This window comes from Ruditapes philippinarum, unplaced genomic scaffold, assembly GCF_026571515.1.
Source record: "Ruditapes philippinarum isolate M1 unplaced genomic scaffold, ASM2657151v2 ctg1378_1_1_1_1, whole genome shotgun sequence".
NCBI classification, from domain to species: Eukaryota; Metazoa; Mollusca; class Bivalvia; order Venerida; family Veneridae; genus Ruditapes; species Ruditapes philippinarum.
In genome coordinates, this window is record NW_026861891.1 from 100,892 (window position 1) to 109,692 (window position 8,801).

The following is an 8,801-nucleotide window of genomic DNA, read 5'->3' on the forward strand; positions in this document are numbered from 1 at the left end:
TTAATTTTAAATGCGCTAAGCAGACTTTGGAAATGGATCAATTCTCGAAACGTTGATTCAGCGTAATGGTGTACATTTCTTAAGCAAATCATTCTGTAGACAAATGTATCATACGTAAACACGATTACAAAAACCTTTGAAACCCAGATTAATTGTTTGGAACCTACAAAAGGCTGACAGAAGAGATAGCGCGCTGAAATATGTAAATACTGGACATAGGAAATTAAAGTTAAACAGGGACAATGTAATATTTTAAAAGATAAATTAAAGGAAAAATAGAAAAAAAAACTGTTCTTAGGATAATGAACTGCAATGATTGTACAATTCAGAAAAAGGTTAATGAAGGTGAAAAGAATACTTATATAGAAACAATTATCTAATCTTTGTTGTCGATAAATCAGACAATAAAATTTATTTTCATTTCTGTTGCATTTCGGTTGTCCATATCTGCGACGCTTTTGAATACTTATAGTTTCGTTCCGAGTAATGCATAGATACATTGTTTCAATATTGTTTTCTTTTAGCTTTTCTTAAGCTACAATCACGTTTATTTCAGTTTAAAAATGATAAAAAATTGATAAACTATACAAAACATTTGATTATTATCTGGTATTGCAAATTAAATTATACAACAGTAAAATGAATATACAATTTATAGATTTTAATTATAGTTAATTTGGTCCGGAGAGAAGTTGTCTCCAGTTTTTCAGCTACCCCGAGTGACTGCGTCGCACAGTATTTCCATCAAATTGTCCACCAACAGGCAATATCTTTACATGTGCATACTCAGAAAACACATCGCTATCTAACTGCATTCCGATATTTTTACATAAATGTCTGTAATCTTCAAAAATTATGAAAAAATAACCTTGTTTATCGTGTCACACGTCCTAGATGGGTGCTCACAACGAGGAACGGAAGTTGCTCACAACATTTTTACCAATGGACATTTTACACTCGTTGTGAGTTAAACGGGCAAATATCACATTACAGTTATATTCTATAAAACGGTAAGATAAAGGAAATTTAAACACATAATTAATTTACTACTTAGTAATTGATCTTGTATTACTTTTGAAATTGCCATAACTCGTAGGGTTTGGAGTTGCAATAAAGGCCGTTAATAGAGAGAAAAATTCTCTAGACTAAATTATCGATATGATAGAATGATTAGCATAATTGAATGACAATATCTGTATAAATGTTGAGAATATAAATTCTTTCAAAAGTAAATAAAACACTCGTGCTGTAGCTTTTATCTTTAAAACGGGCAAAAATTTCTCACGAATAAACAATATAGCAAAAAGCAAATATCGCTTCTTACTGAAATAGTCAATAATTAAAATCCTTAAACAACAATTTTAAAATAAAGAATCAATTTTTAACAGTTATGAACTTCAAATCTGTAAGAAAGAACAAAAGGGAACGTTTAATAAAAGAAAAAAGTCTTACCATGTTTGAATGTCTTAACCAAAACATGATATCAGATAACCAGCATAGCAACCACTATTTATGTCTTGCTACGTGAAGGACAAATGGTCACATGACCAGCACAACGTCATTTAGTTAGAACAAAACACTAATTATTTGATGGCCATTTATGTTTTATTTTGATTAGTCGGCTTTTGTAATAATCAAACATGGAACAATGTACGCAAGCTCAGAATTAACACTGATTTGAGAGAAAATGTGTGTTATCAACAATATGATCACAAAAAGTTATTTGGAAAACTGTTTTTCGTTTAAGCTAAAATACATGTACAACTATTTTTAATTATTATAAGTAATAGATTAAACTATCTGAACCATTTGTACGTCCTATTCTTAAAATGTCAACATTATTTCATTATTGACAAACAAATAATTGAAGCACATAATGTGCGTACACTCGTAACTTCAATCATTTGCATTAAATTATACGATTGATCAACTAATCAAAGCGATTACAAACATTTGAATGTCAAAATTCTTTTCTGTTTGGGGGCTATAAAACGTACGACATTATAACGTTTAAAGTGTCCAAAATATAAAAAGCATTTGAATAAAGAGGTGTAGTCGAAATGTACTGAACTCTACCGAGTTTTTTTTTCTCAAAGCTACCTAGAGAAGTTGTCCTGAATTTTTTATTGTATTAAAGTTAAACATAACCATGTTATGTTGCATTCATGCTGTATCTTAGTTGATGATAGTGCAACGTTAACGTCAAAGTTAGTATAGATAAACATAACATTTACATATTAATACATCTGAAATAAATTTTTATATCGCATGAGAAAATTGTTATCCAATTTATGTTTGTACTGTAGTACAGAAATCATTATTAATTTGAAATACTCCCATCACACAGGGCTCTTTATTATCATTTAAATTGGTTCAGTTAAAACAATGCATGCTAGAGATTTAGGACTAACCTTTAAAGTGTATCTCTGTAAGGGTAACACAACACAAGTACTTCTAGATAAATTACCATCTTGATGTTACATGATTATTGCTTGGTAAACAAACTAAATAAACCTGATATTTACAAAGATCTTATTCCGGTGTATATATCAAGTTTAATGTATATAATCATTCAAACAAAACCAGTTTGGGTTTGCGGATATTTGAGTGGCGGAACCCTCCTGCGTATATTTTAAGATTTTAGCTTTATTTATTTGACTTAATGTAACAAACATTGAAAGAAACACGAAGCAAAATGCATAGTTACTATCGACACCAACTGCAAAATCACAGTTATTGTAAAAAGTGACCTTAAATTCAAAAATGGTGTTAAAAAGCTTTGCACTCGAATCGAACCAAAAGTAAAACAAAAATATGAACTTCAATTTATGTCTGAGGTTATCTCGATAATTATCTGTTGCCCATCTTTCTGTTTTAAGTGCATAAGCATATCGTTGTATGCATTAAAATGTTATGCTTTAAGGCTTTTGGACATCAGTGGAGTTCCTTTAGGCTACTATGCGCACACTTTTTATAAGTTTGTTTATGTGAAGCAAATTTACTAAATTTTTTGACTAGATTATCTTAGTTTAATGCAAAATTAAATGCAAAACAATGTTTATTTAAGTGTTTTGGTCTCCATTCTCCAGTGTTTTTAAAGTGTAATTTCAAAAGCGCAGCAATATACTTTTATAATTCACACATGATTATATGCCCCTTTTCCTGCGGAATGCAAGACCATATTATCTTTGTCTGTGCATTTATGTTTCTTTTCAATGTCATTTTAAACTGACCGTTTCATAATTATGATCCTTTTTATTTGTCTCCTTCTAGCTGAACTTATTCAAATAATTGGCTATTATTGTCCTTTTGCCGTTGCAAAGTTATTTTTTTTATGTTCAGTCACAATTATTATTCATGACAAAAATGTCGAAGGCTCATTAATATTATGAATTCATATTATGAGCAATGTAATCACATTTGGCACATCATCATCATCATCATCATCATCACCATTATCACCACCATCACCGCCACAACAATTATTAAAAATCTTTAAACGTATCAGCATCCTGTATGTTTTGTTCTTTTTTTATTATTTTAGCATGTAACTGACAGTCATAAAATTCATTTTTGAAAGTTCCTTTAGGATGACAATCCAAATCAAGGAAACAAACTTATTTGTGTAATTGTTGTGCAAAAAGCATGTTTCCTGAGTGACAACACTATTTAAATTACGTAGCTCTGATTTAAAATAGCTTATAAAAGAAAACAAAATAAACTTTGCATTTTACAACTGTTTATTATAGGAAAATTTGTTTAAAAATTACATTGTAACGGATAAGACATTTTTTAGCAGATAATAAACAATTATACCAAACTACTTTCATTAAAATGGCTAAACGTTTTGAGATAAAACAGTTTAAAAGAAACAAAAGAGTGTGCGTTTATTTATCTGTATTTAAGATCTTACTGCATACACGATATTCTAATATGTAACAAGTGTATATTTAACATAACAATCAATAATGAGACTAAACAGAACATGTCACTTAACAGAATAAGAGAAACAAATGTCACAGAGTGAGAAAAGTGTGCAGCCTGACCTGGATTCGAGCCCGGTACTCTCGGAATAGCGTACCACGGCTCTACCGACTGAGCTATCCGGCGGCTTACACATCTTCTCCCCTAAATAGTGCACAGTTTTGAACCGTGACACAGCTTAAAACAGCATGTACAACATAACATACAATTCTGCAACTTAACACTCAACAGAAAGAGGAAACAAACATCATCAGACTTAACAAAAAATTGACGCCTTACATGACATAACATACAACAACGAGACAAAAACATTGAACCTAAATGAAAGGAAGAAAAAACTCGACATGCATATTTAAAAAAATAAAATAAGAAAAAATAAGAGAAGGAACCAAGTGCTACAGCCCATATCAATAAACCGCCAACGCCTTCTGTTTCATGTGCGGCTCTTTCGACCACTTCCGGTGCTCATGCACCCTTGTCACAGGCAGGTCAACAACCAACATGAAGACAATCGAGAAGTATAAAATCGGATACAGTTGATCTAGAAGATGAGTATTTATCTAAATACTCAAAAAGTTTCATAACAGATATAAACAGGTTATTTCGAATATATGAGTCTTGTAAAAAGGAAATAATTGTAAGGGTAGATTAAAACAAAATTTAAATGTTTAGAAATCGATGACTACAAAATTTAATCATTTTGTTATTGATACAATATTCAGAGTTATAAAATTTCCTTTCTTCTCTAAACCCGAATTTTGTCATTTGTCAAATAATACGTCTGCTTTAGAAAATAAACGAGGGTCTCGTTATACAAGCTATTCAGTAATTGTAAATCCTTTGTTTTTTATGTTCGTTCGAACGGCAAATGTAGGCTTATTGTAGATGTACGTGCAGTAAACAAGCATTCATGGAAACAGGTATTTTTAAAATAACGATAAAAAATGTTGTTCAATTTCTTAAGGAAAGTTCAATGATGATAAAATTTGATATTCATTCCGCATATCATTTTATTTAGATTTTCCCGTCACATACTACATTTTTGGGATTTTCCGGGACAGATTGGCAAGGCAAATCGGTCTCGGGCTTAGGCTTGTCCGGCTATAGACTACACGTGTATATTTACAAGGAAATCAAATAAAAAAAAATTAAGAAATGTATTAAATTCTATACCTATCAGATAAGTTTTCAGTATCGTTTCATGTCGGTCGCCGTTACAAAATGATAAACTGCGGGGTATTCCAATAAATGACTAAAGTTATTACTGTTTTTCTCATTTGTTTGAATTGTTAAGTTAACCTGGAAATGAAGCCGACTATTATTAACCTTTGACGTCACATTTGTTCTTTATAAATGTTTGTACTTTAAGTAAAAGTACTGTGATACAGTCGGCATCCAAAGTCGCTTACAACAAATTAATCAATTTGAAATGTATATTTTCGTTTCTTTTCTATATTTTACGTTGTAACAGTTTGCAGTGATCTAGGGGGAGTTAACTTATCTACGTTATGGAAACAATTGTAGTAGTTTTAATTTTTTTTAAATATTTTTTCTGTAATTATAATTTCAATTATGGCTTTAACTCTCGAAGACAGATGTTATATTTATTAATGGTATTACATAGCTTCCTTGAAGTCTATGGTTTGTTTATTTGTTTCGTTTTACGCCTTTTCCAAACAGTATTTCAGTCATATAGTAATCATCGTTCCTGGGAAGTTACACCAGTACTAGACTACCTTCCCCGTCACTAAACTACCAAAGCATCTCCCGGGGATCGAACCCACGCCAAAGAGGTAACTGGATCAGACGTCATCGACTCTAACCCCTCGACCACGGAGGCTGTTTTGAAGTATATGGACCAATCACTTTAAGTCTTATATTTTCTGGGCAGTGTTTCATATAAGCCTTTTAAAAAATGAACAACCAGCTTTAATAGAAACATCATTATTTTTCTATGTTAATATTCAAACACATATCTATTCAGCATCTCTTTACTCATATGCTTTTGTGATAAAACCCTGTGGCTTTTTGTCAGTAATTGAAGAAAACAATACTCGTTTTCGAACAATCAAAGAAAGCCTCAAACATCTATAATATTCACATTTAATCGATTAGAGTAGGACAACACTACTATTTAGTATTCAAGCAAAAACAGAAACACTCAATTTATTTCCAACTGTTTATTCAATAGACAATGTTTAAAATAATATTCATATCAAATAAATATTCTTAATGTACATTAAAACAAAATTTTTCGATTTCACTTTTGTGTTTATTTTGAATGAGGAACAAGTTAATTCTATTATATAACACGAAACTTAATTGACAGCAATAAGTAGTGGTATCTCCATTTTTCTTCTTTGTTACGGAATTACTAAATTAAATATTCTTGCATGAAAAAGTGTTTGTACGTAATCACATGGCGTTCGTCGGAAATAGTATCTTGTCAACAATGTATGGTTTATTTAAAACCTGTTCAAATTGTATAAAAATACGGGTAAAACTAGTAGATACCGAAACACTGTTTATTTCATGTCAATGAAATATGAGTTACATTATTTTTATGCATTAACGGATAGTGAAAAATCTGAGGCGTTACGATTTGTGTTTATATACATTATTTGTCTTTAAATTCACCAGGATTCATATAATTTTAATGGTTTTTTTTTTTCAAATTGCACTAAGTTTGTCTTTAAACATGACATTCGACACTATTTTCACCGATTAATTGCCCATTTTGCTTTAATAGATGAAAACATCTATCTGGCGTACCATTAATACAATGTCTCAAAACCTACAAGCAAAATGAATTCATACATACAAAAACATTTTTTACATGCAAGAATTAAACAGTTGACTTTTGTAAAATTTTAAATGTTTAACACACACACACACATAAAACAAATCGGAAAAAGGTAAATCTGAAAGGAAGCAGATACAGATACTGATTAAAATATGAAAACAAACGTATTACGGCTTTGTAGATTACAATGCACGTAGTTCCCTTTCTTGATTCATGTTCATTAGCCTTTCTATTTAAATAAAGCGAATTTCTTTAAATGTTAATCCTACATTTGATTTGATAAAGTATAGTAAATAAAATCATTGATTACGGTGTTAAAAAGAAGGTATAAATAAAATGTCCATCACACACACAAAATAGAATGTAGGTTTATCTTTTGCGTCCCAATCTGAAATAGATGATTACAAATCCTTTTACTCGTTGCAATAACTACAATTATCAAATACCAATACAAATCACCCATTGATTATTTTTAAAGTGAATTCAGTATTATAGGGTATTATAATATGACAGTCATAAAATTGATATTCAGTAAAATATTGTTTGTTTCATAATTTCATTGTTGATTCTTTAAAAGAGAGGTTACGGAGATGGTCATCATTATTTAGCAAGAATGCTTATTGTACGTAAACAGAATAGCATGTTCCGGTACAAATTACTGTGTTGCTGTCTTAAGTAGGTTTTTAACAAATTAGCAATGATTCTTGCATGCACCATTCCTTCTTAAAGAAATATAAAAAAACATAAATTATTTATTTCATACAGTTATTTTGAAAGTAATTTTTATAAAATCTAAACAATATGTTGTAAAATACAGACAGCAGACATATGCATTTATAAACTTTTATAAATTTCTGTATACGTATGGCATTCATTAAAAGGTAACTAAGAACAAACAAGAAAATAGGGATTTAAAAAAGGCTTTAACTTAAAAAAAATTGAGCTTATAAATCAGGAAAATAGTCCAATATTTTAACGACCTATTTTTCGTGAGACTTAATAAAGGTAGAATGTTGTATTTACCAGAATTGCTGTATAAGAGTTGCCAAGCCGCTAAGAAGGACCGTTAGTGTCCCTAACTGTATGGATACAGCTAAAACGAAATATATACAAGTTAATCTATTATCTAACGAGACAAAAACTAAATTCCTGTCGTTTTATTAAATTCGTTGAAATGTATAAATTGCACTTGAAATCCTGAATAAGCAAACTCTAACTCTTGCACCTTAAATGTCTTATTAATTGTTAATTAAAATATAAGTGAAATTGATTTAGGTCGGATCTTCTAATTTCTTTAATTGTTCTCCTTATAAAAACAGCTAAGACTGAATATTTGCTACGGGGATAAAACTTTTGATATCATTGACAACGCCACGTACAATTGAATTTTTTGCACAAGTTATCATAGTTTCTTCCCATCGTGTACACAAAGCAAGTAAAAGTTACCTCTTATAATACAGGATTATTAATTAATTACTGTAAAAACTAGATAACATTAAGGACATGGTAATAACCCTTTACCTGCTGGAATTGAAAGTTTGTTATAAGTATAGAACCTACATGCACATCTTTTCAGTTTGACCAGGCTCCATATTTTTGGTAGACAAACTAGCTCCATTTATTTTATTTTCAGTGGACTGTTCCAAAATTAAAGCATGGGAAATCAATAACAAAAATTCAGTAGCATAAGGGACAATTGTATCTTATATTTACCTGAATTCTCCGCGGTACACGTGTCAACATTCATGACATACCCGGCGTCGCATTTACATTTGTCAGTGTTACAATGAGAATTTTTAATATTTTCACATTCTTTTCCATTTTCTGAGCAAGTTGTTCCACTTACAGTTTTAAAAATAATAAAAAAATATTAAGAAAATTTCCAAAAATTTATTTATGAAACATATATGTAAAAATTCATTTTTTTTTCAAAAAAACTTTTAAATTTCATTTTTTGAAGTCATAAAATTTTTTTTCTCTTCCAAAAAAAGCGGTTATTAAAATCTTTAAATAA

General features: G+C 30.0%; 1 long non-coding RNA gene across 1 annotated transcript; it reads right to left on the reverse strand.

The window, feature by feature from the left end:
- Window positions 1-6,149: 6,149 nt before the first annotated feature.
- LOC132717280 (uncharacterized) lies at window positions 6,150-8,635 on the reverse strand. The gene is made up of 3 exons (XR_009623936.1): window positions 8,501-8,635; window positions 7,811-7,880; window positions 6,150-7,175 (listed from the first exon to the last, which is right to left on the reverse strand). It is a non-coding gene; the product is annotated as an uncharacterized LOC132717280 (long non-coding RNA).
- Between the last annotated feature and the right edge of the window lie 166 nt (window positions 8,636-8,801).